At 40.5% G+C, this 22,007-nt stretch overlaps 5 non-coding genes across 5 annotated transcripts; all 5 read left to right on the top strand.

Moving 5' to 3' along the window:
• The first annotated feature begins 3,852 nt into the window (after positions 1-3,852).
• On the top strand, positions 3,853-3,925 carry TRNAF-GAA (transfer RNA phenylalanine (anticodon GAA)). Its single transcript has one exon. It is a non-coding gene; the product is annotated as a tRNA-Phe (tRNA).
• Positions 3,926-5,001: 1,076 nt separating this feature from the next.
• TRNAF-GAA (transfer RNA phenylalanine (anticodon GAA)) lies at positions 5,002-5,074 on the top strand. The gene has a single exon. It is a non-coding gene; the product is annotated as a tRNA-Phe (tRNA).
• Positions 5,075-5,568: 494 nt separating this feature from the next.
• TRNAF-GAA (transfer RNA phenylalanine (anticodon GAA)) lies at positions 5,569-5,641 on the top strand. The gene has a single exon. It is a non-coding gene; the product is annotated as a tRNA-Phe (tRNA).
• A 2,240-nt stretch (positions 5,642-7,881) lies between these two features.
• On the top strand, positions 7,882-7,954 carry TRNAF-GAA (transfer RNA phenylalanine (anticodon GAA)). The gene has a single exon. It is a non-coding gene; the product is annotated as a tRNA-Phe (tRNA).
• Positions 7,955-9,627: 1,673 nt separating this feature from the next.
• TRNAF-GAA (transfer RNA phenylalanine (anticodon GAA)) lies at positions 9,628-9,700 on the top strand. Its single transcript has one exon. It is a non-coding gene; the product is annotated as a tRNA-Phe (tRNA).
• The last annotated feature ends 12,307 nt before the right edge of the window (positions 9,701-22,007 follow it).

Here is a 22,007-nt window from a genome sequence, read left to right as displayed (position 1 = left end):
AGCGACCACCTTGCCACCGATCCAAGGTCCAGGACACACACTGAAAGCAGGTGACTGGGTCGTGATAAAGAAGCATGTGAGGAAGTCGTGTCTGGAACCCCGTTGGAAAGGCCCTTTCCAAGTGATCCTGACGACAACTACCGCTGTGAAGTGTGCGGGAGTTCCCAACTGGTTTCACCCCAGTCACACAAAAAAAGTGTTGTGTCCCACAGATGAGGAAGTTGAAGCGCTGAAACTGCCAGTGCCTGATAAAACAGTGCTAAGCGCTGAGACAGAGCAAAACCGAACTGAAAGCGAACAGGCAGAAACAGGAGAGAGAGAAATATTCTCTGAGGACGAAGCAACCGACTCACTTGGGGAAGACCAAGGAGAAACCTCAGACAGCGACGAAGCAGCGGAAGGTGACAAAGAACCTGAAGCAGCTGAGGGTAGCAAAGAGCCTGAAGCAACTGAAGGTGACAAAGAACCTGAAGCATCTGAAAGTGATAAAGAGCCTGACGAAAGTAACGGTGACGAAGGGCTCGAAAGAGGTGAAAAAGCAGGAGAGCCTGATCAGAGGAGGGCTTTCCCAGAAGCAGACGATACAGAAAAAGAAAAAGAGAACGTGATTGATTCCCCAGAAGGAGGGGACAAGGCAGAACAGAACGAAACAGTTCAAGCTTCCACAGAAAAGATCGCAGGTCCATCAAATGGACACGGTGCAAAGAGGAGACTAAGTATATCACCAATAAAACTAAGAGATAGAGAAAATTTGAACGACAGAGAAAGGCCAAAAGTGAAAGAGAAAAGAAAGGAAGTGTCTGTCGTGGTACCATCTTCAAGTGAAGGAAAAGACTTGGCCAAAGAGGAAAGTACCAGTGAGGCAGAATCGAAAAGAGAAGCAAAATTGAAAAGGAAAAGGATACCAAACAGGAGATATTCCGGTCCAGAATGGGCATATGTAGTCAATGACGATTGGACTGACGAATTTGTATCTCTTAGCCTCGAGAACGAAGAAGAAGAGATACCAATAGAAAAGAAAAGTTTTATGGACTCTGTCGATTGAAAGGGTAATAAATGATATTGCTTGCTACAATCTAACGTGATACAACCAGCTGAGACATTGCTAAACCGGATAAGACACTTGCTGAACTGATAAAAGACTGAGTTATTGCCGAATTGAGACAAATGCTGCTAACCGATAAGTGACTGGCCTCTTGAAGAAAACTGTGTGAACATTGCGCTCGTTCAGCTTTGTAACTGAATTGCTAAATAGTTTCTTTATAGGTGCTTCTAGCTCTCTGATTCTATACAGATCATAATCTTATTATGATAACATTTTCGTAGGAGCGAGTGAGTGTAAACATACGTTTATCTTTAAGGCCAAATGGACATTCATGATGAACGGACTTGACCCTGTCATTCCAGGTGTATATTACATTTGTGGGTATAATGCCTATTATCGTCTTCCAAAGGGATGGTGGGGGAGATGTTATTTGGGTATAGTGTTCCCAAAGGTTTATCAGCTGGATGACCTATCGATGATTCAAAAGACATCTGGATCCCATCGTATCCAGAAAAGAGAGACCGCAGCTGCTGTGATAGGAGATATATTTGGAGCCATGATTCCTTCATTGGGAGTTGTGTTGAATTCCATCAAAATAAGAAAGTTGTCTACTATAGTGGATAACATGTTGACAAAGTTTTCAGGTGCTATAATCCTGATAGATGCTGAACTTGCAGCGGAAAGATCTATGACTCTTCAAAATAGGCTTGCCTTAGACATTCTTTTAGCAAAGGATGGCGGCGTTTGCAAAATGCTTGGTGTGCGCCACTGTTGCACGTATATTCCAGACAACAGTGTGAAAATTAAAACTATGCTTGCTAATCTAACAAAGGAGAGTGCAGACTTGAAGGAATTGAAAGAACCAGGAGTGTGGGAGAAGGTTGGAAAAGGACTTGCTTCAGTGGGAAATTGGCTTGGTGGCATTTGGAATGGAATATTACTAAAAATAATACAGGGAATATTAATAGTACTGATTTGTAAATTTGGAATTTGGGGAATAAAAAGGGGAATAATAATGATTATGGCAAGAATTAAAAGAAGGAAGGAAGAGAAAATGATGAAAAGGATGGCAGAAGAATACAAAGCGAAAACTAGGGGAACTAAAAGGAAAAGAGAACTGACAGAATTTTAATGGAATAAAATTTGTGGCAGTAGTTTGTGTGATGACAAGTAGTCATCAGAGGAGGGATTGATGACGCAGAAATGAAGGTTTTACATTTATTAGCGCATAAACGTAGTGCTGCAATAATCAAGTGTGACTTTAATCGAACTAATAAAGATTGTACGGGGACAAAATGTGCCCTCAGAGTAGTTTGCCAACATTTATAAGCGTGCTTTATATAACGTGATGTATTAGAAGTGCACTAATCCGACATAATCGTAAACGTGTGCTATGATTTGCTTGTTTGAAATGTTTTAGCTTAGCATAACTTTAGTGCAGGCTTCGGCCTAGTTGCCTTGTCTCACGATTTAGATGCTCGTATTTTTCCAATGTGCTAATAAACGTGTATTTTTGCTTGAAGCTGTACTTTTCCACTGAGATCGTTCACATGCTTATCTTAAGGTTTCGTGCCAGCCAGGCATTTTTCTCTTTGCTCCAAGGTCAATCTGCAGGTGCGGACAATGGAAGCTCTGAAAGTGAGTTAATTGGTATAAAATGTTGCAACTTGCGTACCCGTCTCCAAGGTTAATGTATGCTTAAGTAAAAGCTTGAGAACTGTTGTTTTTGATTGGACAATTTGAAGCCAACCTATGAACCCTCCAATGGAAGACCCTACTGGATTTGAACTGTTGTCTATTTAAACCAGGTGCACGAGAGGAAAGTGGCCATTATTGGACATCCCGCCATTTTGCAGGACATTGCAGCTATTATGGCCCACCTTGCTGCGACGCCATTTTGAAAGAGACTTTGATGCTTTCTCTAATCGAGAGAAAGAGACTTTAAATGATTCTTGCCCTAGAGACTTTAACTTTGATCCCTTCGCATGAAGTAGTAGTTTATCTTGCCGCCGTGAGGCAATTGCCCCGTCCACCCCTGCCCCTTTGCCCCGTTCCATGCTGATCGAGAAACGGTACCTGTGAGACGAAGACTTCCTTGAATGCTGATTGTAATTGGTAAATATGAAAGGAAATTGTACAATTGCATTGTGTTTCTTTTAGGTAACCAACTGCTGATTTTTGATAAGAGCCCTAGATAGGAGTTTTTCTAAATTTATGTTGCTAAATTGTTTTTGCATGAAGTCCCACATGCCGATGCTAATTTGAGGTTAGATGAGGATTCCTTTTGTTGCACGATGCAATTTGAGACCTTGTTATGCTGACTAAATGTATGCAATTAGCTCATTACAGATTATAGTTTTAGTGATTTGCATTGCTATCATTGAATGCCTTGTTATTCAAATGCTGCATAGATTGCACCTGTTTCGTCATTATGGACAGCTATTAATGTTCATTTACGTTTATCATTTGGTGTTGAGACACATCTATATTGTGCTAGCTTTGTTAATATAGGAAAATAAATTCATTAACTTTGAATAAACTGGTGTGGTTATTCATGACCGAAAGGTCATGGTTCGCCGAAATGTATTCTGGATTAATTGTTAAGTGTTATGTTGATCAGGGCATTGCTTATGTTCGTTATTGATTATTGATTTGATTAAATTGACTGATCTCGGGTGAAGAGAGTCCCACTTAGCCAAAAGATTCATCGGCCGAAAGAGCGTCCAAGTACAGGTAAATTATTAGTACGGAACGCTCTATCACCTACAATGATTAAGAATCATCAGGAAGGTATTCTCTGACAACTGGCCGAAATAGCTCAGTTGGGAGAGCGTTAGACTGAAGATCTAAAGGTCCCTGGTTCAATCCCGGGTTTCGGCAAGGACTGAGCACCTAGCTAATTAGGTGTAGTTCTCTCTTGGAGTCAGCTTCAGTAGACATTTTAGTTCATAGATGAAACCTTTTAATAACCTGATCGACATACCATCAGTAGAGCACAGCACTTGCGTTCTATCTTCCTTTCAAAATGGCTTCCACCTCTCTTGCCTTCAGCTTTGACTTCCATTATTTCCAAGTTTGTATCTTGATTTTAATGTAAACCTTAGGCTGCATCATCTTCCATTTTCCCATGAACCAAGCTGTCAGATGATATAGCTTGCTTACTCATCCCACACATGTGGGTGCCTATTCAGAGTTTGGAATAAAAGAAGTACCTAGGTTGCGCACCAAAAAAGTAAATGAGTAATTGCACGCAGTTAGCTGCAGAAGGATACCGGAAGTTTAAGACATAGCTGTACCCTCAAAGTGAATGATTTCGAGGTGTATGTCTTGTCTACAATGATTAAGAAGAAAACGGAGGGACCTGTGAAATAACTGGCCGAAATAGCTCAGTTGGGAGAGTGTTAGACTGAAGATCTAAAGGTCCCTGGTTCAATCCCGGGTTTCGACAAAGACTCAGAAGGCAGCTTGTTAGGCGTGTTTCTTTCTTGGATTCAGCTTCTGGTGACGTTTTATTTAATTGATAAAACCTTTCATCAACCTAATTGACATACCATCAGTACAAGACAGTACGTGTTTTCTATCTTCCTTTGAAAATGGTTTCCACCTCTCTTGCCTTCAGCTTTGACTTCGATTATTTGCCGTTTCTATCTCGATTTTAGGGTAAACTGTAGCCTGCATCATTTTCCATCTAACCTTGGACCAAAGTGTCAGATGATATAGCTTGCTTCCTCATGCCACACATTTCTGTGTATTAGATTGCTAGCCTATTTAGCGTTTAGAAAAAAAGAAATACCTAGCTTGCGCAATAAAAAATAAATTGACTAATTGTGCCCAGTTAGCTGCAGAAGGATACAGCATACTTTAACACATAGATGTACCCTCCTAGTGATTGATCAGATGCCCACTTGTTGCCTACAATGATTAAGAATCATCAGGAAGGTATTCTCTCACAACTGGCCGAAATAGCTCAGTTGGGAGAGCGTTAGACTGAAGATCTAAAGGTCCCTGGTTCAATCCCGGGTTTCGGCAAGGACTGAGCACCTAGCTAATTAGGTGTAGTTCTCACTTGGAGTCAGCCTCAGTAGACATTTTAGTTCATAGATGAAACCTTTCAATAACCTGATCGACATACCATCAGTAGAGCACAGCACTTGCGTTCTATCTTCCTTTCAAAATGGCTTCCACCTCTCTTGCCTTCAGCTTTGACTTCCATTATTTTTAGTTTCTATCTTGATTTTAATGTAAAGCTTAGGCTGCATCATCTTCTATTTTCCCATGAACCAAGCTGTCAGATGATATAGCTTGCTTACTCATCCCACACATTTGTGTGCCTATTCAGAGTTTGGAATAAAAGAAGTACCTAGGTTGCGCACCAAAAAAGTAAATGAGTAAATGCACCCAGTTAGCTGCAGAAGGATACCGGAAGTTTAAGACATAGCTGTACCCTCAAAGTGAATGATTTCGAGGTGTATGTCTTGTCTACAATGATTAAGAAGAAAACGGAGGAGCCTGTCAAATGACTGGCCGAAATAGCTCAGTTGGGAGAGCGTTAGACTGAAGATCTAAAGGTCCCTGGTTCAATCCCGGGTTTCGGCAAAGACTCAGAAGACAGCTTTTTAGGCGTGTTTCTTTCTTGGATTCAGCTTCTGGTGACGTTTTATTTAATTGATAAAACCTTTCATCAACCTAATTGACATACCATCAGTACAAGACAGTACTTGTTTTCTATCTTCCTTTCAAAATGGATTCCACCTCTCTTGCCTTCAGCTTTGACTTCCATTATTTACTGTTTCTATCTTGATTTTTAGGTAACCCGCAGTCTGCATCAGTCTCCATCTTCCCTTGAACCAAAGTGTCCGATGAAATAGCTTGCTTACTCATGCCACACATTTCTGTGCATTAGATTGCTAGCCTATTTAGAGTTTAGAAAAAAAGAAATACCTAGCTTGCAGAATAAAAAACAAATTCCCTAATTACACCCAGTTAACTGGAGAAGGATACAACAAAGTTTAAGACATAGCTGTACCCTCACAGTGAATGATTTAGACTTCTGTGTCTTGTCTACAATGATTAAAAATGATACGGAAAGCTTTTCATGACACCTGGCTAAAATATCTCAGTTAGGATAATGTTAGACTAAAGATAAAAAAGGTCCTTGGTTCAATCCTGGGTTGTGCCAAAGACCAAGCACTCAGCTTGTTAGGCATGTTTCTTTCTTGGAGTCACTCTCAAGTGACATTTTATTTCATTGATAAAAACTTGCATCAACCTGATCGACATGCCATCGGTACAAAAGAGAACTTATTTTCTATCTTCCTTTCAAAATGGCTTCCACCTCTCTTGCCTTCAGCTTTGACTTCCATTATTTCCCGTTTCTATCTTGATTTTAATGTAAACCCTAGCCGGCGTCATCTTCCATTTTCCCATGAGCCAAACTGGCAGATGATATAGCTTGCTTGGTCATGCCACACATTTCTGTTTATGAGAGTGGTAGCCTATTCAGAGTTTAGAAAAAAAGAAGTACCTACCTCGCGTAGCAAAAAAGTAAAGGAGTAATTGCCCCCAGTTAGCTACAGAAGGATACAGCAAAGTGTAACACATAGCTGTACCCTCACAGTGAATGATTGCGACTTATATTTCTTGTCTACAATGATTAACAATAATAAGGAAGGCACTGTGAAAAAACGGGCTGAAAGAGCTCAGTTGCGAGGACGTCAAACTTTAGATCTAAGGGTCCCTGGTTAAATCCTTGGTTTGGTCAAAGACTGAGCAGCTAGTTCGTCAGGCAAGTTTCTTTTTTGGAGTCAGCTTCCGGTGACGTTTTATTTAATTAATAAAACCTTTCATCAACCTAATTGACATACCATCAGTACAAGACAGTACGTGTTTTCTATCTTTCTTTGAAAATGGATTCCACCTCTCTTGCCTTCAGCTTTGACTTCCATTATTTGCCGTTTCTATCTCGATTTTAGGGTAAACTGTAGCCTGCATCATTTTCCATCTAACCTTGGACCAAAGTGTCAGATGATATAGCTTGCTTCCTCATGCCACACATTTCTGTGTATTAGATTGCTAGCCTATTTAGCGTTTAGAAAAAAAGAAATACCTAGCTTGCGCAATAAAAAATAAATTGACTAATTGTGCCCAGTTAGCTGCAGAAGGATACAGCATACTTTAACACATAGATGTACCCTCCTAGTGATTGATCAGATGCCCACTTGTTGCCTGCAATGATTAAGAATCATCAGGAAGGTATTCTCTGACAACTGGCCGAAATAGCTCATTTGGGAGAGCGTTAAACTGAAGATCTAAAGCTCTCTGGTTCAATCCCGGGTTTTGGCAAGGACTGAGCACCTAGCTAATTAGGTGTAGTTCTCTCTTGGAGTCAGCTTCAGTAGACATTTTAGTTCATAGATGAAACCTTTTAATAACCTGATCAACATACCATCAGTAGAGCACAGCACTTGCGTTCTATCTTCCTTTCAAAATGGCTTCCACCTCTGTTGCCTTCAGCTTTGACTTCCATTATTTCCAGTTTCTATCTTGATTTTAATGTAAAGCTTAGGCTGCATCATCTTCCATTTTCCCATGAACCAAGCTGTCAGATGATATAGCTTGCTTACTCATCCCACACATTTGTGTGCCTATTCAGAGTTTGGAATAAAAGAAGTACCTAGGTTGCGCACCAAAAAATTAAATGAGTAATTGCACCCAGTTAGCTGCAGAAGGATACCGGAAGTTTAAGACATAGCTGTACCCTCAAAGTGAATGATTTCGAGGTGTATGTCTTGTCTACAATGATTAAGAAAAATACGGAGGGACCTGCGCAATAAGTGGCCGAAATAGCTCAGTTGGGAGAGCGTTAGACTGAAGATCTAAAGGTCCCTGGTTCAATCCCGGGTTTCGGCAAAGACTCAGAAGACAGCTTGTTTGGCGTGTTTCTTTCTTGGATTCAGCTTCTGGTGACGTTTTATTTAATTGATAAAACCTTTCATCAACCTAATTGACATACCATCAGTACAAGACAGTACTTGTTTTCTATCTTCCTTTCAAAATGGATTCCACCTCTCTTGCCTTCAGCTTTGACTTCCATTATTTACTGTTTCTGTCTTGATTTTTAGGTAACCCGCAGTCTGCATCAGTCTCCATCTTCCCTTGAACCAAAGTGTCGGATGAAATAGCTTGCTTACTCCTGCCACACATTTCTGTGCATTAGATTGCTAGCCTATTTAGAGTTTAGAAAAAAAGAAATACCTAGCTTGCACAATAAAAAACGAATTCCCTAATTACACCCAGTTAACTGGAGAAGGATACAGCAAAGTTTAAGACATAGCTGTACCCTCACAGTGAATGATTTAGACTTCTGTGTCTTGTCTACAATGATTAAAAATGATACGGAAAGCTTTTCATGACACCTGGCTAAAATATCTCAGTTGGGAGAGTGTTAAACTAAAGATAAAAAAGGTCCTTGGTCCAATCCTGGGTTGTGCCAAAGACCAAGCACTCAGCTTGTTAGGCATGTTTCTTTCTTGGAGTCACTCTCAAGTGACATTTTATTTCATTGATAAAAACTTGCATCAACCTGATCGACATGCCATCGGTACAAAAGAGAACTTATTTTCTATCTTCCTTTCAAAATGGCTTCCACCTCTCTTGCCTTCAGCTTTGACTTCCATTATTTCCCGTTTCTATCTTGATTTTAATGTAAACCGTAGCCGGCGTCATCTTCCATTTTCCCATGAGCCAAACTGTCAGATGATATAGCTTGCTTGGTCATGCCACACATTTCTGTTTATGAGAGTGGTAACCTATTCAGAGTTTAGAAAAAAAGAAGTACCTACCTCGCGTAGCAAAAAAGTAAAGGAGTAATTGCCCCCAGTTAGCTACAGAAGGATACAGCAAAGTGTAACACATAGCTGTACCCTCACAGTGAATGATTGCGACTTATATTTCTTGTCTACAATGATTAACAATAATAAGGAAGGCACTGTGAAAAAACGGGCTGAAAGAGCTCAGTTGCGAGGACGTCAAACTTTAGATCTAAGGGTCCCTGGTTAAATCCTTGGTTTGGTCAAAGACTGAGCAGCTAGTTCGTCAGGCAAGTTTCTTTTTTGGAGTCAGCTTCCGGTGACGTTTTATTTAATTAATAAAACCTTTCATCAACCTAATTGACATACCATCAGTACAAGACAGTACGTGTTTTCTATCTTCCTTTGAAAATGGATTCCACCTCTCTTGCCTTCAGCTTTGACTTCCATTATTTCCCGTTTCTATCTCGATTTTAGGGTAAACTGTAGCCTGCATCATTTTCCATCTAACCTTGGACCAAAGTGTCAGATGATATAGCTTGCTTCCTCATGCCACACATTTCTGTGTATTAGATTGCTAGCCTATTTAGCGTTTAGAAAAAAAGAAATACCTAGCTTGCGCAATAAAAAATAAATTGACTAATTGTGCCCAGTTAGCTGCAGAAGGATACAGCATACTTTAACACATAGATGTACCCTCCTAGTGATTGATCAGATGCCCACTTGTTGCCTACAATGATTAAGAATCATCAGGAAGGTATTCTTTGACAACTGGCCGAAATAGCTCAGTTGGGAGAGCGTTAGACTGAAGATCTAAAGGTCCCTGGTTCAATCCCGGGTTTCGGCAAGGACTGAGCACCTAGCTAATTAGGTGTAGTTCTCTCTTGGAGTCAGCTTCAGTAGACATTTTAGTTCATAGATGAAACCTTTCAATAACCTGATCGACATACCATCAGTAGAGCACAGAACTTGCGTTCTATCTTCCTTTCAAAATGGCTTCCACCTCTCTTGCCTTCAGCTTTGACTTCCATTATTTCCAGTTTCTATCTTGATTTTAATGTAAAGCTTAGGCTGCATCATCTTCTATTTTCCCATGAACCAAGCTGTCAGATGATATAGCTTGCTTACTCATCCCACACATTTGTGTGCCTATTCAGAGTTTGGAATAAAAGAAGTACCTAGGTTGCGCACCAAAAAAGTAAATGAGTAAATGCACCCAGTTAGCTGCAGAAGGATACCGGAAGTTTAAGACATAGCTGTACCCTCAAAGTGAATGATTTCGAGGTGTATGTCTTGTCTACAATGATTAAGAAGAAAACGGAGGGACCTGTGAAAAAGCTCAGTTGGGAGAGCGTTAGTCTGAAGATCTAAAAGTCCCTGGTTCAATCCCGGGTTTCGGCAAAGACTCAGAAGACAGCTTGTTAGGCGTGTTTCTTTCTTGGATTCAGCTTCTGGTGACGTTTTATTTAATTGATAAAACCTTTCATCAACCTAATTGACATACCATCAGTACAAGACAGTACTTGTTTTCTATCTTCCTTTCAAAATGGATTCCACCTCTCTTGCCTTCAGCTTTGACTTCCATTATTTACTGTTTCTATCTTGATTTTTAGGTAACTCGCAGTCTGCATCAGTCTCCATCTTCCCTTGAACCAAGGTGTCGGATGAAATAGCTTGCTTACTCATGCCACACATTTCTGTGCATTAGATTGCTAGCCTATTTAGAGTTTAGAAAAAAAGAAATACCTAGCTTGCACAATAAAAAACAAATTCCCTAATTACACCCAGTTAACTGGAGAAGGATACAGCAAAGTTTAAGACATAGCTGTACCCTCACAGTGAATGATTTAGACTTCTGTGTCTTGTCTACAATGATTAAAAATGATACTGAAAGCTTTTCATGACACCTGGCTAAAATATCTCAGTTAGGAGAATGTTAGACTAAAGATAAAAAAGGTCCTTGGTTCAATCCTGGGTTGTGCCAAAGACCAAGCACTCAGCTTGTTAGGCATGTTTCTTTCTTGGAGTCACTCTCAAGGGACATTTTATTTCATTGATAAAAACTTGCATCAACCTGATCGACATGCCATCGGTACAAACGAGCACTTATTTTCTATCTTCCTTTCAAAATGGCTTCCACCTCTCTTGCCTTCAGCTTTGACTTCCATTATTTCCCGTTTCTATCTTGATTTTAATGTAAACCGTAGGCGGCGTCATCTTCCATTTTCCCATGAGCCAAACTGTCAGATGATATAGCTTGCTTAGTCCTGCCACACATTTCTGTTTATGAGAGTGGTAGCCTATTCAGAGTTTAGAAAAAAAGAAGTACCTACCTCGCGTAGGAAAAAAGTAAAGGAGTAATTGCCCCCAGTTAGCTACAGAAGGATACAGCAAAGTGTAACACATAGCTGTACCCTCACAGTGAATGATTGCGACTTATATTTCTTGTCTACAATGATTAACAATAATAAGGAAGGCACTGTGAAAAAATGGGCTGAAAGAGCTCAGTTGCGAGAGCGTCAAACTTTAGATCTAAGGGTCCCTGGTTAAATCCTTGGTTTGGTCAAAGACTGAGCAGCTAGTTCGTCAGGCATGTTTCTTTTTTGGAGTCAGCTTCCGGTGACGTTTTATTTAATTAATAAAACCTTTCATCAACCTAATTGACATACCATCAGTACAAGACAGTACGTGTTTTCTATCTTCCTTTGAAAATGGATTCCACCTCTCTTGCCTTCAGCTTTGACTTCCATTATTTGCCGTTTCTAACTCGATTTTAGGGTAAACTGTAGCCTGCATCATTTTCCATCTAACCTTGGACCAAAGTGTCAGATGATATAGCTTGCTTCCTCATGCCACACATTTCTGTGTATTAGATTGCTAGCCTATTTAGCGTTTAGAAAAAAAGAAATACCTAGCTTGCGCAATAAAAAATAAATTGACTAATTGTGCCCAGTTAGCTGCAGAAGGATACAGCATACTTTAACACATAGATGTACCCTCCTAGTGATTGATCAGATGCCCACTTGTTGCCTACAATGATTAAGAATCATCAGGAAGGTATTCTCTGACAAATACCTGAAATAGCTCAGTTGGGAGAGCATTGGACTGAAGATTTAAAGGTCCCTGGTTCAATCCTGGGTTTTGGCAAGGACTGAGCACCTAGCTAATTAGGTGTTGTTCTCTCTTGGAGTCAGCTTCAGTAGACATTTTAGTTCATAGATGAAACCTTCTAATAACCTGATCGACATACCATCAGTAGAGCACAGCACTTGCGTTCTATCTTCCTTTCAAAATGGCTTCCACCTCTCTTGCCTTCAGCTTTGACTTCCATTATTTCCAGTTTCTATCTTGATTTTAATGTAAAGCTTAGGCTGCATCATCTTCTATTTTCCCATGAACCAAGCTGTCAGATGATATAGCTTGCTTACTCATCCCACACATTTGTGTGCCTATTCAGAGTTTGGAATAAAAGAAGTACCTAGGTTGCGCACCAAAAAAGTAAATGAGTAAATGCACCCAGTTAGCTGCAGAAGGATACCGGAAGTTTAAGACATAGCTGTACCCTCAAAGTGAATGATTTCGAGGTGTATGTCTTGTCTACAATGATTAAGAAGAAAACGGAGGGACCTGTCAAATGACTGGCCGAAATAGCTCAGTTGGGAGAGCGTTAGACTGAAGATCTAAAGGTCCCTGGTTCAATCCCGGGTTTCAGCAAAGACTCAGAAGACAGCTTGTTAGGCGTGTTTCTTTCTTGGATTCAGCTTCTGGTGACGTTTTATTTAATTGATAAAATCTTTCATCAACCTAATTGACATACCATCAGTACAAGACAGTACTTGTTTTCTATCTTCCTTTCAAAATGGATTCCACCTCTCTTGCCTTCAGCTTTGACTTCCATTATTTACTGTTTCTGTCTTGATTTTTAGGTAACCCGCAGTCTGCATCAGTCTCCATCTTCCCTTGAACCAAAGTGTCGGATGAAATAGCTTGCTTACTCATGCCACACATTTCTGTGCATTAGATTGCTAGCCTATTTAGAGTTTAGAAAAAAAGAAATACCTAGCTTGCACAATAAAAAACGAATTCCCTAATTACACCCAGTTAACTGGAGAAGGATACAGCAAAGTTTAAGACATAGCTGTACCCTCACAGTGAATGATTTAGACTTCTGTGTCTTGTCTACAATGATTAAAAATGATACGGAAAGCTTTTCATGACACCTGGTTTAAATATCTCAGTTGGGAGAATGTTAGACTAAAGATAAAAAAGGTCCTTGGTTCAATCCTGGGTTGTGCCAAAGACCAAGCACTCAGCTTGTTAGGCATGTTTCTTTCTTGGAGTCACTCTCAAGGGACATTTTATTTCATTGATAAAAACTTGCATCAACCTGATCGACATGCCATCGGTACAAAAGAGCACTTATTTTCTATCTTCCTTTCAAAATGGCTTCCACCTCTCTTGCCTTCAGCTTTGACTTCCATTATTTCCCGTTTCTATCTTGATTTTAATGTAAACCGTAGCCGGCGTCATCTTCCATTTTCCCATGAGCCAAACTGTCAGATGATATAGCTTGCTTGGTCATGCCACACATTTCTGTTTATGAGAGTGGTAGCCTATTCAGAGTTTAGAAAAAAAGAAGTACCTACCTCGCGTAGCAAAAAAGTAAAGGAGTAATTGCCCCCAGTTAGCTACAGAAGGATACAGCAAAGTGTAACACATAGCTGTACCCTCACAGTGAATGATTGCGACTTATATTTCTTGTCTACAATGATTAACAATAATAAGGAAGGCACTGTGAAAAAAACGGCTGAAAGAGCTCAGTTGCGAGGACGTCAAACTTTAGATCTAAGGGTCCCTGGTTAAATCCTTGGTTTGGTCAAAGACTGAGCAGCTAGTTCGTCAGGCAAGTTTCTTTTTTGGAGTCAGCTTCCGGTGACGTTTTATTTAATTAATAAAACCTTTCATCAACCTAATTGACATACCATCAGTACAAGACAGTACGTGTTTTCTATCTTCCTTTAAAAAAGGATTCCACCTCTCTTGCCTTCAGCTTTGACTTCCATTATTTGCCGTTTCTATCTCGATTTTAGGGTAAACTGTAGCCTGCATCATTTTCCATCTAACCTTGGACCAAAGTGTCAGATGATATAGCTTGCTTCCTCATGCCACACATTTCTGTGTATTAGATTGCTAGCCTATTTAGCGTTTAGAAAAAAAGAAATACCTAGCTTGCGCAATAAAAAATAAATTGACTAATTGTGCCCAGTTAGCTGCAGAAGGATACAGCATACTTTAACACATAGATGTACCCTCCTAGTGATTGATCAGTTGCCCACTTGTTGCCTACAATGATTAAGAATCATCAGGAAGGTACTTGACACCTTGCCGAAATAGCTCAGTTGGGAGAGCGTTAGACTGAAGATCTAAAGGTCTCTGGTTCAATTCTGGGTTTCGGCAAGGACTGAGCACCTAGTTAATTAGGTGTAGTTCTCTCTTGGAGTCAGCTTCAGTAGACATTTTAGTTCATAGATGAAACCTTTTAATAACCTGATCGACATACCATCAGTAGAGCACAGCACTTGCGTTCTATCTTCCTTTCAAAATGGCTTCCACCTCTCTTGCCTTCAGCTTTGACTTCCATTATTTCCAGTTTCTATCTTGATTTTAATGTAAAGCTTAGGCTGCATCATCTTCCATTTTCCCATGAGCCAAACTGTCAGATGATATAGCTTGCTTACTCATCCCACACATTTGTGTGCCTATTCAGAGTTTGGAATAAAAGAAGTATCTGGGTTGCGCACCAAAAAAGTAAATGAGTAATTGCACCCAGTTAGCTGCAGAAGGATACCGGAAGTTTAAGACATAGCTGTACCCTCAAAGTGAATGATTTCGAGGTGTATGTCTTGTCTACAATGATTAAGAAGAAAACGGAGGGACCTGTGAAATAACTGGCTGAAATAGCTCAGTTGGGATAGCGTTAGACTGAAGATCTAAAGGTCCCTGGTTCAATCCCGTTTTTCGGCAAAGACTCAGAAGACAGCTTGTTAGGTGTGTTTCTTTCTTGGATTCAGCTTCTGGTGACGTTTTATTTAATTGATAAAACCTTTCATCAACCTAATTGACATACCATCAGTTCAAGACAGTACGTGTTTTCTATCTTCCTTTCAAAATGGCTTCCACCTCTCTTGCCTTCAGCTTTGACTTCCATTATTTCCCGTTTCTATCTTGATTTTAATGTAAACCGTAGCCTGCATCATCTTCCATTTTCCCATGAGCCAAACTGTCAGATGATATAGCTTGCTTAGTCCTGCCACACATTTCTGTTTATGAGAGTGGTAGCCTATTCAGAGTTTAGAAAAAAAGAAGTACCTACCTCGCGTAGCAAAAAAGTAAAGGAGTAATTGCCCCCTGTTAGCTACAGAAGGATACAGCAAAGTGTAACACATAGCTGTACCCTCACAGTGAATGACTGCGACTTATATTTCTTGTCTACAATGATTAACAATAATAAGGAAGGCACTGTGAAAAAACGGGCTGAAAGAGCTCAGTTGCGAGAGCGTCAAACTTTAGATCTAAGGGTCCCTGGTTAAATCCTTGGTTTGGTCAAAGACTGAGCAGCTAGTTCGTCAGGCATGTTTCTTTTTTGGAGGCAGCTTCCGGTGACGTTTTATTTAATTAATAAAACCTTTCATCAACCTAATTGACATACCATCAGTACAAGACAGTACGTGTTTTCTATCTTCCTTTGAAAATGGATTCCACCTCTCTTGCCTTCAGCTTTGACTTCCATTATTTGCCGTTTCTATCTCGATTTTAGGGTAAACTGTAGCCTGCATCATTTTCCATCTAACCTTGGACCAAAGTGTCAGATGATATAGCTTGCTTCCTCATGCCACACATTTCTGTGTATTAGATTGCTAGCCTATTTAGCGTTTAGAAAAAAAGAAATACCTAGCTTGCGCAATAAAAAAGAAATTGACTAATTGTGCCCAGTTAGCTGCAGAAGGATACCGCATACTTTAACACATAGATGTACCCTCCTAGTGATTGATCGGGTGCCCACTTGTTGCCTACAATGATTAAGAATCATCAGGAAGGTATTCTCTGACAACTGGCCGAAATAGCTCAGTTGGGAGCGCGTTAGACTGAAGATCTAAAGGTCCCTGGTTCAATCCCGGGTTTCGCCAAAGACTCAGAAGTGATAGAGCGGTCTGTACTAATAATTTTACCTGTGTTCGGACGCTCTTTAGGCCGATGAATCTTTTGACTAAGTGGGACTCTCTGTACTCTATATCGGTCAACTTCCTTAAATCAATAATTAATAACGAACATAAGCAATACCTTGATCAACATAACACTTGACAATTAATCCAGAATACATTTCGGCGAACCCTGACCTTTCAGTCAGGAATAACCACACCAGTTTATTCAAAGTTAGTGAATTTTATTTCCCTATATTAACAAAGCTAGCACAATATAGATGTGTCTCAACACCAAATGATAAACATATATGGACATTAATAGCTGTCCATAACGGCGAAACAGGTGCAATCTATGTAGCATTTGAATCACAAGGCATTCGATAATAGCAATGCAAATCACTAATACGATAATCTGTAGCGAACTAATTGCATACATTTAGTCAGCATAACAAGATCTCAAATTGCATCGTGCGACATATGGAATCCTCGTCTAACCTCAAATTAGCATCGGCATGTGGGACTTCATGCAAAAACAATTTAGCAACATTAATTTAGAAAAACTCCTAACTAGGGCTCTTATCAAAATCAGCAGTTGGTTACCTAAAAGAAACACAATGCAATTTTACAATTTTCCTTTCATATTTACCAATTACGATCAGCAATCAAGGAAGTCTTCGTCTCACAGGTACCGTTTCTCGATCAGCATGGGACGGGGCAAAAGGGGCAGGGGTGGACGGGGCAATTGCCTCACGGCGGCAAGGTAAAACTACTACTTCATGCAAGGGATTAAATCAAAGTTAAAGTCTCTAGGGCAAGAATCATCTAAAGTCTCTTTCTCTCGATTAGAGAAAGAATCAAAGTCTCTTTCAAAATGGCGTCGCAGCAAAGTGGGCCATAATAACTGCAAAGTCTACAAAATGGCGGGATGTCCAATAATGGCTGCTTTCCTCTCGTGCACCTGGGTTTTATAGACAACAGTTCAAATCCAGTAGGGTCTTCCATTGGAGGGTTCATAGGTTAGCTTCAAATTGTCCAATCAAAAACGACAGTTCTCAAGCTTTTACTTAAGCATACATTATCCTTGGAGATGGGTACGCAAGTTGCAACATTTTATACCAATTAACTCACTTTCAGAGCTTCCATTGTCCGCACCTGCAGATCGACCTTGGAGTAAAGAGAAAATATGCCAGGCTGGCACGAAACCTTAAGATAAGCATGTGAACGGTCTCAGTGGAAAAGTACAGCTTCAAGCAAAAGTACACGTTAATAGCACATTGGAAAAATACGAGCATCTAAACCGTGAGACCAGGCCACTAGGCCGAAGCCTGCACTAAAGTAATGCTAAGCTAAAACATTTCAAACAAGCAAATCATAGCACACGTTTACGATTATGTCGGATTAGTGCAATTCTAATACACCACGTTATATAAAGCACGCTTATAAATGTTGGTAAACTACTCTGAGGGCACATTTTGTCCCCGTACAATCTTTATTAGTTCGGTTAAAGTCACACATGATTATTTCACACTACGTTTACGTGTTAATAAATGTAAAACCTTCATTTTCTGCTTCATCAATCCCTCCTCTGATGACTACTTGTCATCACACCAAACCATGCCCACAAATTTTATTCCATTAAAATTCTGTCAGCTCTCTTTTCCTTTTAGTTCCCCTAGTTTGCGCTTTGTATTCTTCTGCCATTCTTTTCATAATTTTCTCTTCTTTTCTTCTCTTAATTCTTTCCATAATCATTATTATTCCCCTTTTTATTCCCCAAATTCCAAATATGCAAATTATCACTATTAAAATTCCCTCTATTATTTTTAACAATATTCCATTCCAAATTCCCCCAATCCAATGTCCCACTGAAACAATACCTTTTCCAACCTTCTCCCACACTCCTGGTTCTTTCAATTCCTTCAAATCTGCACTCTCTTTTGTTAGATTAGCAAGCATAGTTTTAATTTTCACACTATTGTCAGGAATATATGTACAACAGTGTCGTGTACCAAGCATTTTGCAAACGCCACCATCCTTTGCTAAAAGAATGTCTAAAGCAAGCCTATTTTGAAGAGTCATAGCTCTTTCCGCTGCAAGTTCAGCATCTATCAGGATTATAGCACCTGAAAACTTCGTCAACATGTTATCCACTATAGTAGACAACTTTCTTATTTTGATGGAATTCAACACGACTCCCAACGAAGGAATCATGGCTCCAAATATATCTCCTACCACAGCAGCTGCGGTCTCTCTTTTCTGGATACGATGGGATCCAGATGTCTTTTGAATCATCGATAGGTCATCCAGTTGATAAACCTTTGGGAACACTATACCCAAATAACATCTCCCCCACCATCCCTTTGGAAGACGATAATAGGCATTATACCCACAAATGTAATATACACCTGGAATGACAGGGTCAAGTCCGTCCATCATGAATGTCCATTTGGCCTTAAAGATAAACGTATGTTTACACTCACTCGCTCCTACAAAAATGTTGTCATAATAAGATTCACCTCGATATATACAAAATTTCCCTACATGCCAAGCATCTAAAGCTATTTTCCCTTGTGTCTTTATTGCAGCAAAATCATAATTATCTACTGAAGTCCTCTTATGTAACTCCTTTTCTAATTTCGCATTCATTTGTGCCCTTCTATCATCTGTGCGATCTAAAAAGCTTATTTCTATTGCAGAGAGCGAGCAGGTAAGGTTTTCCATATGAGCGTGAGCCGTTTCAAAAGGTTGCATTGGCTCGAAAAATTCCCTCATTATTTTAGCGTCCCAATCTTTAGCAATCTGGCTTAGCTGCGCTATTATAGGAACATACGCAAAGGTAACATCATAATTTGAGTAAAAATACTGTATGTTAGTTTGACCATAAAATCTAGACATTACTATACTACATGTAATCCCGTATGTAAGAGGCATGTGGTGATATGTCACCCCTTCCTTCACTGATGTCGGTATCTGTGTACACACATAACAATCCTTTGCATCCATAGTCTCAACATATTCTGTTAGCAAGCGATAGAAAACGATATACGAAAGCTCTTTCTTATCGTGCAAGAGCCTCTCATCCAATGCTAGTCTTTTCAATGCGGTTAGTTCGGTGACAGTAACAGGAGCAAGAGTAGAAGCATCAATTCTCTCATTCTCAGTCTTACCATGTATTCCAAGCACAATTGCCATTATTATTAGTACACATGCAATTATCAAGCCTATACACACATATTTACAATATTTCTTTCTATTGTTTTGCGTCATGATCTGTATAGAATCAGAGAGCTAGAAGCACTTGTAAATGAAACTATCTAGCAATTCAGTTACAAAGCTGAACGAGCACAATGTTCACACCGTCTTCTTCAGGAGGCCAGTCACTTATCGGTTAGCAGCATTTGTCTCAATTCGGCAATAACTCAGTCTTTATCAGTTCAGCAAGTCTCATCCGGTTTAGCAATGTCTCAGCTGGTTGTTTGTTTCACGTTATATTGTAGCAAGCAATATCATTTATTACCCTTTCAATCGACAGAGTCCATAAAACTTTTCTTTTCTATTGGTATCTCTTCTTCTTCTTCGTTCTCGATGCTTAGAGATACAAACTCGTCAGTCCAATCGTCATTGACTACATATGCCCATTCAGGACCGGAATATCTCCTGTTTGGTATCCTTTTCCTTTTCAATTTTGCTTCTCTTTTTGATTCTGCTTCGCTGGTACTTTCCTCTTTTGTCAAGTCTTTTTCTTCACTTGAGGATTGTTCCACAACAGTCACTTCCTTTCTTTTCTCTTTCACTTTTGGCCTTTCTCCGTCGTTCAAACTTTCTTTAGTCCTTTCTTTTATTGGTGATATACTTAGTCTCCTCTTTGCACCGTGTCCATTTGATGGACCTGCGATCTTTTCTGTGGAGGCTTGAACTTTTTCGTCCTGTTCTGCCTTGTCCCCTCCTTCTGGGGAATCAATCACGTTCTCCTTTTCTTTTTCTCTATCGTCTGCTTCTGGGAAAGCCCTCCTCTGATCAGGCTCTCCTGCTTTTTCACCTTTTTCGAGCCCTTCGTCACCGTTACTTTCGTCAGGCTCTTTATCACTTTCAGCTGCTTCAGGTTCTTTGTCACCTTCAGCTGCTTCAGGCTCTTTGCTACCCTCAGCTGCTTCAGGTTCTTTGTCACCTTCAGCTGCTTCGTCGCTGTCTGAACTTTCTCCTTGGTCTCCCACAAGCGAATTGGTCTCTTCGTCCTCAGAGAATATCTCCCTCTCTCCCGTTTCTGCCTGTTCGCTTTCAGTTCGGTTTTGCTCTGTCTCAGCACTCAGCACTGTTTTGTCAGGCACTGGCAGTTTTAGCGCTTCAACTTCCTCATCTGTGGGACACAACACCTTCTTTGTGTGACTGGCGTGAATCCAGTTGGGAACCCCCGCACACTTCACAGCGGTAGTTGTCGTCAGGATCACTTGGAAAGGGCCTTTCCAACGGGGTTCCAGACACGACTTTCTCACGTGCTTCTTTACCACGACCCAGTCACCTGCTTTCAGTGCGTGTCCTGGACCTTGGATCGGTGGCAAGGTGGTCGCTTCCACCTGGTGAGAGAAAGAGCGAACCACGTCAGCCAGACCCTTGCAGTAGTCTAACACCATATCATCTGTAATATTCAAAAGCGCGTTTGCGGGAACTGCAGGAAGTCTCATAGCCCTGCCCATGAGAATTTCGTGCGGAGACAATCCAGTCTTTCTATCAGGGGTGTTTCTCATTGACATTAGCACTAAGGGCAATGCGTCAGGCCATTTCAAATTTGTCGATGCACATATTTTCGCCATTCTTGATTTCAGTGTACCATTCATTTGCTCCACCAGTCCTGAGGCTTCAGGGCGATAGCTACAATGTAGTTTTTGCTCAATGTTCAGCGCTTCGCAAAGTAACTTTATCACCTCGTTATTGAAGTGACTTCCCCTATCTGATTCTAAAGAGATCGGGAATCCGAAACGTGGTATTAACTCTCTCAACAATAGCTTTGCAACTGTAAGGCTGTCATTTCTACGTGTGGGGTATGCCTCAATCCAATGACTAAAAATGCACACAATCACCAACACATACTTCAGACCTCCATGCACAGGCATCTCAATGAAGTCCATCTGCGTACGACTAAAAGGCCCGCTTGCCCTACCAATGTGGCTCGCGTTCACAACTGTTCCCTTTCCTGGGTTCATCTGCTGGCAAGTGACACATCGATGGCAAACTGCTTCTGCAGCTTGACGAAATCTGGGGTTAAACCAATCAGTTTTGAACAATCTTATCATGGCATCTCTCCCTAGGTGAGCCTGCCCATGATAGAACCGCGCAAGCTGTGATAAGAGACTGTTTGGCAAAACAAATTTTCCCTCATTTGAAACCCATAACTCGTCTGGTCTCTTTATACATTGTGATTTAATCCAGGAATCTCTTTCATCCTCCCTGACATTATTTTGTAATGCTTTTAATTCATCTATTGTATCTACGACCTTCAAGTCAAATGCTTCAGCTGGTTCTAGTTCTGGCTCACTTATTGAATTCCATTCGTCCCTGAGTAATATACAGTTCAAGGCACAAAATCTCGCGACTTGATCCGCATACGCATTTCCCAGAGAAACATAGTCCTGTCCTTTCGTGTGAGCACTGCACTTTACCACTGCAACTTCGGCTGGCACTTGAATGGCGTGTAACAATTCCCTTATTCTCTCCCCGTTTTTCACTGGGGACCCTGAAGAAGTCAGGAAACCTCTCTGTGACCATAGTTGTCCAAAGTCATGCACAATCCCAAACCCGTATTGACTATCAGTGTAAATGGTGACTTTCATCAATGCAGACAGTTGACATGCTCTGGTAAGGGCTACAAGTTCTGCTACTTGTGCAGAATAGACTCCTTGAAGCCATCCCGCTTCCAAGACCCCTGTTACAGTACATACAGCATATCCTGCTTTC

The sequence above is a fragment of the Pleurodeles waltl genome, chromosome 8, assembly GCF_031143425.1.
Source record: "Pleurodeles waltl isolate 20211129_DDA chromosome 8, aPleWal1.hap1.20221129, whole genome shotgun sequence".
Classification (NCBI taxonomy): Eukaryota; Metazoa; Chordata; class Amphibia; order Caudata; family Salamandridae; genus Pleurodeles; species Pleurodeles waltl.
Note: the sequence above shows the minus strand (reverse complement) of the source record. Positions and strands in the feature narration are given on the sequence as shown.